Below are 11,206 nucleotides of genomic sequence, written 5' to 3' on the forward strand. Positions count from 1 at the left end.
TTTCTAAAATGTGCTAGCAACAGACCATGGTAATAATGTGGTATTAATGATAACCTTGTCTTCATAAAAACATGTTCACGTTACAACATAAATGTTGTATATAATTTTGAAATGCCATTTGTCACTCTCTTTTTTTCTATTTGTTTTTTTTTTTGAGACAGGATTTCTCAGTAGCTTTGGAGACTGCCCTGGAACTTGCTTTAGAGACAGGCTGGTCTTGAACTCTGAGATCTGCCTCTGCCTCCTCTGAGACTGGGATTAAAGTATGCACCATTGTCTCTGGCTTGTTTATCACTTTCCAAATCATAATCAGTATTAGATTTTTCTATTACATCTTACTGTGCTTCTAGGAAACAGTCCAACCACTTGCCAAACTTACTAAAGTCCCTGGGTTTTAATCTTCACCTAACCCTGGGGAGAGTTAGGAGAAAAAAAATGTATCATTATTATAAGAGTACATGTCTCTTTGGTTTTAAAAATACTTTTCTAACTTTCTTATTGAGCTAATTTCTTTTGTAATCTTATATAATTCATTTTTATTCATGTAAAAACATTTATTCTAAGCAGGAACCTGTGAACTGTATCAAAATGCCAATCAAATTTACAACGGTACAAAGCTGTCTTGTCCAACACAGCAAAAACTAAAATTTGGAATCCTGAAAGAGAAGAGCAGTGATTACCCAGGCACACACTCTTTGGGTTTCTTCTGTGGAGGAAAAGAGAACACCTTTATTTTTGTTATGCCCAGATCTTGAAGAAGACCTCAAAGCCCAGCAGAGTGAGAGACTCTCCTGAACTGTAGAAAGCAAGGTTTCTTTATTGTATACAAGCCAAGGCAGGGCCCTCTGTTAAGCAGAGCAGCAACTACCAGAGAGAGAGGTGCCTTAGGCTTTTAAGCAAGCTCTTTTAAAGGAAAAAAAAAAAAAAAAAAAAAAACCCACAAAATAACATCAGTGGGTGAGGTCTGTTTCTGATTGGTTGGCATTTAACATGTTAGGAGAATTGTGTTTTGGCAGGGCTTGTTTATGGACTTTTTCCATTGGTTGGCATGGGAAAGGAACATTCTGTGGTTTCGGGATCTTACTTGGCCAGTGTGATCTTTTTACTTTACCCAAAAGTGGTCTGTTATTTAATTTCCTGGAACTGGGTGGAAATGAGTAGCTTGGAGGTCAAGGGAGGGTTTTTTAGTCTTCTACTGGAAAAGTTGCTAAGGTTTGTCTGATTTGATTAACCCTTTCAATTTTATAGCCTGGTATATTTAAAGGGAAAGTAGAGTACTTGGAGTGTTGGGCTTTGTCAGCTTAGAGGTCATCAAGGGGCTCCATTCTGTACTTCCCCACAAAGCTCAGAAGGTATTGTCTTCCTGGCTCTTAGATTGCCCTGCAGTTTTTCCACAGACCCAATGAAGGCAGGGTTGCAAAATCACAAGTTGCCCATAAATTTAGGTTTGCTCTTGGTGAAAACTTTACAGGCTGTCTAAATAGCATCCCCAACTAATTCCTTTCTCACATAGTTATCCTCTTAGTGTGGCCTAAATCAGGTTACTAGTATGTTATATTCCAACTAAATGAATGGAGAAAATGGAATTTCATGATAATCCCTGTCTTTAGGTATAATTTGTATACAACAGTTTGTTCTTATATAATTTGGCAATACAAAGCTAGCTGCAAGGGAACCTTGAAAGTGTAATCTCTACTTTCAAAGCGACTATGACTACAAAAAGCTGGGTATGGAACAGGCCAATGGACCTCTGTGAGGCAAGTTTGGTCTACACAGCAAATTAAGGCCATCCAGGCCTACATAGTGACACCCTGCACCTGCCCCCCCAAAAAAGAGGAGGAGGAAGAGGTGGTGGAGAAAATAGTATAGGATACAATAAAGTAAAGTAAAAGGAAACTTCATTTTCTTTCTATCTCAGCCTCTTGAAGTACTGGGCTTGCAAATATGTGCTACTATACAAGGCTCTAACATAATTTCTTACTATAAGGAATGCTATCATGTACTTTTCTAAAGCATGGTTTGTAAACTTAGAAAATAGTCAAGTGTTTTGTTTTTGTTTTTTTTTTTTTTTTTTTGTTTACCTTTGGCTGTCTTGGAACTCCTTTATAGACAAGGCTGGCCTCAGTTAGATCTCCCTGCCTCTGCTTCCTGAATGTTAGGATTAAATGGATGTGCTGACACCTGACCAGCTTTTTTTTTTTTTTTTTTTTTTTTTTAGACAGGGTCTATGAATTTCTAGCTGTCCCGGAACTCACTATGTGGACCAAGCTGGTCTCACACTCAGAGATCTATATGCCTCTGCCTCTTGAGTGCTATGATTAAGCATGTACCAACATGCCTGACAGATAAAAAAATCCCTAAAGGTTAAATATTAAGATCTTAAAGATAGAATCTAATAGTGGCCTTTGTTGTTACAGTTCTTTGAGACAGTCTCTTGAAGTTCAGTAGAGCCTCAGTTGGGGCCCATAAAGATGGTTGTGCTTCATCTTGACTCAAGGTCAGAGAGTTAAAAACTGTCCTTAGTTTTCCAAGGTTATCGTCTAAAGACCTAAACGTCTAAGGGATGGCTACTGAAGGATGTTTTGATCTTGGTAGCAGATTTCTTATCTTATCTCAGACTTGGTCTGAGGTGTGGTTGCTCTTCACCTTCAAGGCCAGATAATGGAACATTGAGTCTGAGATGTGGTTCCCAAATGTTAGGAGGATTAAGGAAGAAAGTCTGTTCCTTATGCATGATAAAGAAGTCTTTTGCCATGTCCCCCTTTTGGTTGGGGTACCAAGGATGCCGAGGGAATAAATTTGGGGAGCCCGTATTTACTGGATTGCCCTCTCCCAACTCTATCCTGTGTCTCTGTCTTTTTCTTAGTGTCTTACCTGCCGTTTCTCAATCCACACTCACCCTCTCAGATCCAAATCAGGTGAGTATGCTGTCTGACTGAAGCTCCAAAAGACAGATTATGTCAACCCTCAACTTCTATTGTAATTGGGAATGACCTTGAAATCTTTGATCCTCTGGCCTCCCACCTCCTACATGTTGGTATGACAGTGCAAAGTTCTTCAGTTTTGTTTCATCTTTGGTTTAGCTGACATCCTGTTTTCTTTTCTATCTTGTTTTTTCTTTTTTTAGAGACAGGGTGTCTCTGTTTAACAGCCCCAGCTGTCATCATTCTGTAGACCAGGCTGGCCTCAAACACACAGAGACCTGCCTGTCTCTGCCTCCCGAGTGCTAGGATTAAAGGCCTGTGTTACCACTGCTTGGCTGATGTCCTGTTTTCTACTGTGAAAAATCCTGTGGGGAAGTACTCGACACTGATCTAGTTGAGGTTGAAATGTTTTGATTTCTATTAAAACACAGTTCTCAACCGGTGAGTTCATGACCCCCAAAGACCATTAGAAAACAGATATTTAAATTATTATACATAACCATAGCAAAATTTTAATTATTATGAAGTAGCCGAAAATAATTTTGTGGTTGGGGGGTCACTCTGAAAAACCTGCAGGCGTGCTGTAAAAAATAGCTGAGATTTGTCATCCAAATCCACAAGCAGCAGGAAGAGGAAGTAAAACTGGGCCTGGGTTGTGTTTGGATACCTCAAAACCTACCCCCAGTGACACTTACTTCAACAAGGCCATACCTCATAATCCCTCTCAAGTAGTGCTGAAAGACAAAAAAGTAAAGTTAAAGAAACCCCCACCCCCACTTGGAATGAAGGACAGATTAACCTGGAAAGCTAACCTAGACCCATATCTGTTCCTTGGAATTTGCTAACTTCCCCCTCTCAAGGCCCTGAGATAACAAGATACCAAGAATTCACACTGCCCCTCCTTTCTTGTGAGTCAGCAGGTGGTTAATAGGGTCCTTAAGAAACAAAGAGATAACTGTACCTCCGGTTTGCCCAGACAAGATTAATTAGCACACCCTGAGGCCTAAGGTCTGCTGACCCTATAGTGAAGCCATCCGGCCTCAAAGGGTCACATACTCAATGGACAGAGGGTCCTACCCCCTTCCTAAGCTTGTGGGTTTTGGCCTTTAAAAACACCTGTGGGGGGGCTTCTCTCTAGCCTGTGTGCTGGAGGAGCCCGTTTGCGCAAATGTTTCCTGTTCATTAAAGCCTCTTGCGTGTTGCAGCAACTGGACTGGACATTGAGTTCTTGGGGGGGTACCGAGCGAAACTGAGAGACTCCTCAATGTCTCATTCCGGGGTCTTACATTGAGACAGCTTTTATAGGGTTTACAACAAAGCCCGCACATCAGTAAACCAATCATCTCATAGCATCCAGAGCCTGCAAAGTGAGGACCAATCAATTTAAACCATCGAAGCCCACACTTTATAGACCAATCAGTTTTCTATAGCCCTGGAGGTCTGCATTTGCGTGGCTCCCATGTGGGGTGACAAATGGCAGTTAGGTTAGGTCACTGGGGCGGGGTTTCACAAGCAGTTTACAAGTCAGATAAGCGGCAAGGAGTGTGAACTTCCCGCCTATTTACTGGCTGAGGACAGGGTCTGGAATTTAAGGTATTTAGTATTTTTAAACTTCTAGCTTTCTGGGGTCATTGGAGAGTTAGGCTGTATTTTTCCATCCTTACAACTCCTGTGGAACCCAGGGCAGCAGCTGACATTACTGCCTTGACAGGCTCAATAAGCATCAGGAGAGTAGGCCTGAGTCATAGTTTACTGTAAGGCAACATCTGGTTCAGGAAAAGCCACAAACTGACACCACCCAGTCCCCACCCAGGAATGGGGCCAATCAGCATCCCAGGAAAACATTCCAACATAAGGGGAAAGTACCTAGGATTGCAAACATTTCCAACCATTGTAGATAGGATCACCAGATGTCCCTTAGCACAGCAAGCACCTATACCCTTTTGTCAAGACACCATTAGACAAACGTCAGCCAATCAGGAGTCCTGAAGCCTGGAATTTCCCTCATACCAACCTCTGCTATAATAAAAACCCTACCCCAAGTGGACTCACGGCTCACTGCTCTCGTGGTTGTGTTGGACAGGCAGAGAAGCCAAGCTCCAGCCTGAATAAATTCTCTTTGCTTTTTATATGGATTTGGTTCTCTTGGTGGTTTTTTTTTTTTTTTTTTTTTTTTTTTTTCCTTTGAGACAGGGTTTCTTTGTAGCTTTGGAGGTTGTGCTGGAACTTGCTCAGTAGACCAAGCTGGCTTTGAATTCACAGAGATCTGCCTGTCTCTGCTTCCCCAGTGCTGGTGAAAGGATGGAAAATACAACCTAACTCTCCAATGACCCCAGGAAACTAGAAGTTTAAAAATACTATCTAAGAAGCCCTAAAAACCTCAAATTCCAGACCCTGTCCTCTGCCAGTAAATAGACAAGGTCATACTCCTTGCTGCTTATGACCCTTGAGTACGTAATCATGGCCTAGTGAGATAACAGAAAAGGAGCTGACTACCGCTTATCTGATGTCGGTAAACTGCTTGTGAAACCCCCGCCCCAGTGACCTATACATGGGCTTTGTTGTAAACCCTATTAAAGCTGTCTCAATTTTGCACCCGAGGTCCTCAGTCCTCCAACCCCTGAGTGGCGTATGACTGTGGACCCCAGTGCACTTGGAATAAACAAGTCCTCTTGCATTTTGCATCAAGATCGCTTCTCGTGAGTGATTTGGCCTTTCCTGAGTCTTTCACTGGGATTAAAGGTGTGCACCATCAGGGCCCTGGCTTTCTGTGTTGATCTGGGGGGTCCCCATGATCTGAGCATAACAACTACAACATGAGGAGCTGTATTTAAGGGCTGCAGGTTTAGCAAGGTTGAGACTCATTGTGTTAAACCGCTTGCTTGCTTTACTTCCCCCCTGCAACTGCCAACCAGGATGGTTTTGTTTTGTTTTGTTTTGCTTTTGGATTCTTTGCCTTTAAAATTTCCTTGTACCTGAGTATGAGGCCAGCCTGGTCTACAGAGCAAGTTCCAGAACAGCCAGGGCTACACAGAGAAACTCTGTCTAGAAAAAAAAAAAAAAAAAAAAAAACAAAATAAAACAGAATAAAAGCAACAAAGAAACTTCATATAAATATATTCAGTGCTGCTCTGTGAGAACTGTTTCTTTCCAAGCAGTAGCTGGGCAGCTTAATACAGACTCAATTAGGGACTTTGGTGGTGCTGAGTGATCTTTGAGCTGCTACCCTAAAACACTGGCAATGCCGATCATTGGTGTGTGCCATCACCTTCACTGGTTTAGCCTTTAATTCTGAGTGGAGAGGATATGTAATTTATGACAGCAGACATATAGAGTAAGCTGGGTTTTTAGAATGAGTTATTTATTTTTATGTGCATTGATATTTCGCTTGTATATGTCTATGTGAGGGTGTGGGATCCCTTAAAACTAGAGTTACAGACAATTGTCAGCTGCCATGTCGATGCTGGGAATTGAACCCCTGGTCCTCTAGGATGAGCAGCTGATGCTCCTACCATTAAGCCATCTCTCCAGCCTGAGCTGGGTTTAAAAAAATTATTTATTGTGATTCAATATTTATTTTGCCAACCTGTGCATATCTTGTCTGATGAACCCAGGATCCTAGGACCTGCAAGAATGGAGAGGACTACAGTCTACTATTGTAGACAACCTTTCCCCAGAACTTTCTCAGAACAGACCAATTAAACACAATTGCCTGGCACATACTATAGATTATATCTCGGAAAGTATGAAAGCAAGGCAGAAGGCAATATCCAGATTCAGGGTACATTTACCAGATTGAGTTCTATAGCTATGCTACGTACTGACAAGAGTAAAGATGTCTCACAAACTGAATGCAAATGTTTAACACAGGAGGGCATGAAATCACATCCAAGAAAAATCCAGGGAACAAAATGCACTTAAGGTAAAAGGCCCTCATCCTTTTTTTTTTTTTTTCCTCTCTCATTATTCCTCAAGGCATTATTGACCGTATGCCATTCTTTTGACCTTGTTCCAATATATCCCTCTCTTTTGGTTTTTAAATTGTAGGGTATTCTTAATTGTAGCCATTGGAATCCTAAGACAAGTATGAAAAGAGATAGGATAAGTACACTGCTAGACACAAGAGTGCCATGCATGACACTTTGCCACCAGGAGTAAGAACCCATTCCTGGAAAGGTATCAGAAATTTCTATTATTCCTTGTCCTGAAATTCCAGGCAACTGCTTAGAAAATGTCTGGAAATCTCATCCTGATACCCAGTGGTCTAGTTCTTTATAACAAATGAGACAAGACAATGGCCACATGTAGTACTGAGAATCCTGGAAATGCTGGGAAGTTTAAGTAATAGGTTCCTGTTGGGGCAAATTTAAAATAATTAAAGAAGGGAGTAGAATATCTCAAGTAGTAGTTCCCCCGCTTTCATTTTTGAAAGTTGTTTTTTTTAAGGTGGAATGTGTACATTCTACAAATGTTTGACCCTGTGGGTTATAAGGAATTCTAGTGGTGTGTTGAATTAGTCATTCATAACAGGATTTTTAAAAATTCCGACCAGTAAAAGTAGAAGTTATCAAATCTTTAGCAGGTTTTTTCCCCCCTCAAAACATTAAAGGCTTTGCCACCACTGCCCAACATTCATTATCAGTTTTTAACTGTGTGGGAATACCTATAGCAAGAATGTTTCCAATTAGTGTTACACCCGGTCCACAAGACCTCCAGAGAGACCACCAAGGAGACAACTCCCCGAATGCAAGCACACAAAGTAGAAACTTTAATACAGAATTTAATACAGAAGTATTAAATTCAAACCTAGGCAGGGACCTCATCCTATAGACGGGCACAGCAGTTGCAGGATGAGACCCCAGTCTCATAAGCAAGGGGTTATAAAGGCAAATCACAGAATAGGGTCAGGGGTACAGGTTCAAAGCTGATTGGCTGCAGAGTCCAGGGGGATTGGAGACTTTCCTTGGGGGTTTATCTCTTGTATCATTGGTGCCCATAAAAGCTATTTTATCTTTTCTGGTTGGTTGCCCCCTGGGGTCAGGGCCGCTTTTCTCCCCTTCCAGCCTGTTGGGGCCATCTGAAATTACCTCCCCTTCTAGCTTGTTAGGGAAGTTTGTTGTTATCTCCCCTTCCTGCCTGTAAGCATTTCTGGGGGGAAAGGTATAAACCTTCTATCTGCACGGGTCTTGGGACCAGACTCTCACATAGTGCTGTTTCCGGTCCCTTTTCTAGGACGGCTCTGGTTTGGACTTTCATTAGGTAGAAATAAGAGCTTTGGAAGGGTAAGGCTTTCCATGAGGGATGATCAAAATCTGTCTAGTGGGGCTTTTTGGGTAGGGCTTAGGTCCTCCTCTGTGTCTTTAGGCTAAGGGAGTAACCCTTCTTGGGAAATGGACTCCTGAAGTTCGTTCGTGCACTTAGGGATACATCCTGGTTCCACTGCCAGAGGTCCCAAGCCATTCATGGCTTTGGCAGTGCAGCCTGAATCAACCCAAGTAAGGCTGCAGATGCTGGAGATGTGACATCCAACGCAGGGCAACTCTTAGCGGGATCAATGGTGCCTAAGTCAGGGAATGATGAGAGCATTTCCCCATGACTGGTAAGGTGACTGAAGACAGGTATCGCTTCATTTAAAAAAAAAAAAAAAAAAAAAAAAGGGAGGAACTGTTGGGAAATTTATGTACTTGTTCCTTACAGATCTCTTCCTCCCCCACTCCGCTGTAGAACTTCCATGCTCTCAAGGTTGAACAAACAAGGTACACAGTGCCTGTACCTTGACCCGGGTGTGAGTGGCCCATGACTTTCTCCTATGCTTAGCCCATTCCCTGACTTGGATATATAAGTCCATCCATTACTCTCAGTAATAAAGAGCTTCTTCTTCACTCTTCATGGTGGTCTGTTGAGTGCTTCAATCCTGACACACTCTGCCAGCTCGGTACTCTAGTTACACAAGCACAGCAATTCATCTCCCTATTCAATCTTCCTGATCCCTAATGTTTTCCTTCCCTCCTCTTCTCCCTCCTCTTTTTCCTACACACATACCTCCTACCCCCATGCTTCCAATTTGTTCAAGGGCTCTTGTCTGTTTCCCCTTCACCAGGGAACTGAATATGTCTGTCTTATGGTCCTCCTTGTTTCCTAGCTTCTCCGGAGGTGTGGATTGTAGTCTGGTAAACCTTTGCTCTGTGTCTAATATCCATATATGAGTGAGTACATACCATGTTTGTCTTTCTGTGACTGGGTTACCTCACTCAGGATAGTTTCTTCTAGTTCTATCCATTTGCCTTTGAATTTCAAGATTCCATTGCCTTGCATTTCCTTGATGGCTAAGGATGTTAATCAATTTCTTAAGTGTCTTTCAGCCATTTTATTTTCCTCTATTGAGAATTCTGTTCTGTACCACAATTTTTAATTGAATTATTTGGTGTTTTGGTGACTAGCTTCTTGAGTTTGTATATTTTGGAATTCATATCTGTCAGATGTGAGGTTGGTGAAGATATTTTTTCATTCTGTGGGCTGCCATTTTGTCTTGTTGACTGTCTTTTTTCCTCCTCCTCCTTCTCCCTCCTCCTGCTTCTGCTTCTTCTTCTTTTTGCTGTTTTGTTTTGTTTTTTGAGACAGGGCTTCTCTATATTGTTTTTTGAGCCTGTCCTGGAACTAGCTCTGAGGACCAGTCCGGTCTCGAACTCACAGGTATTCTCCTGCCTCTGCCTCCCGAGTGCTGGGATTAAAGGCATGTGCTACCAACACCCGGCTTGACTGTGTCTTTTGCTTTAAAAGGATAGAAAATTCAGCCTAACTCTTCAATGACCCCAGGAAGCTAGAAGTTTAGAAATACTGTCTAAAAAGCCCTAAAAACCTCAAATTCCAGACCCTGTCCTCTGCCAGTAAATAGGTGAAAGGTCACATTCCTTGCGGCTTATGACAGACACGCCCTTGAGTACGTGATCCTGGCCTAGTAAGATAACAGGAAATGAGCTGACTGATTGCTTATCTGATGTCAGTAAACTGCTTGTGAATTCCCCCGCCCCAGTGACCTATCCTAACTGCCATTTGTCAACCCACCCAGGAGCCTGGGCAAATGCAGACCTCCGGGGCTATAGAAAACTGATTGGTCTATAAAGTGCAGGCTTGGATGATTTAAAATGATTAGTCTAAATTAATTGTCCTGCACCGCGTGGGCTCTTGATACTTGGGATGATTGGTTTGCGATGCATGGGCTTTGCCGTAAACCCTATAAAAGCTGTCTCAATTCTGCACTTGGGGTCCTCAGTCCTCTGCCCCTGCATGGCATATGACTGTGGACCCCAGTGAACTTGAAATAAAAAAGTCCTCATGCAGTTTGCATCAAGACTGCTTCTTGTGAGTGATTTGGGGTGTCGCCTTTTCTGATTTGGAACATGAAGGTCTTCGCTCTGAGGGTCTTTCAACCTTACATAAGGTCCGATTCATTTTTGTCAATCTTAGTGTCTATGCTAATGGCATTATATTCAGGAAGTAGTCTCCTATACCAATTCATTCAAGGGTACACCACTTTCTCTTCTAAGAGATTCAGTGTGGCTGGATTTATGTTGAGGTCTTTGATCCATTTGACTTAAGTCTTGTACATGGGGCTGGAGAGATGACTTAGCCGTTAAAGGCTAGGCTCACAACCAAAAATAAAGTTTTGTACATGGCGATAGATATGGATATATCTATAATTGTCTACATGTCTGCATCCAGTTATGCCAGCACCATTTATTGTAGATGCTTTTTTTGTTCCATTGTATAGTTTTAGCTTCTTTATCAAAAATCAGGTGTTTGTATGTGTGTGGGTTAATATCAGGGACTTCAATTTGATTCCATTGGTCTACCTGTCTGTTTTTGTGCCAATACCAAGCTGTTTTCATTACTATAGTTCTATAGTAGAGCTTGAAGTCAAGGATGGTGATGCCTCCAGAAGTTCCTTTATTGTATAGGGTTGTTTTGGCTATCCTAGTTTTTTTTTTTTTTTTTTTTTTTTGCTTTTCCATATAAAGTTGAGTAGTGTCCTTTCACGGTCTGTGAAGAATTGTGCTGGGATTTTGATGGGGATTGCATTGAATTTGTAGATTGCTTTTGGCAATATTGCCATTTTTACTATGTTGATCCTCCCCAGCCAAGAGCATGGGAGATCTTTCCATTTTCTGGTATCTTTTTTAATTTCTTTCTTTAATAACTCAAAGTTCTTGTCATACAGGTCTTTCACCTGTTTGTTATTTGGTTAGAGTTACCCCAAGATATTTTATGTTGTTTGTGACTAA

This window comes from Phodopus roborovskii, unplaced genomic scaffold, assembly GCF_943737965.1.
Source record: "Phodopus roborovskii unplaced genomic scaffold, PHOROB, whole genome shotgun sequence".
Lineage (NCBI taxonomy): Eukaryota > Metazoa > Chordata > Mammalia > Rodentia > Cricetidae > Phodopus > Phodopus roborovskii.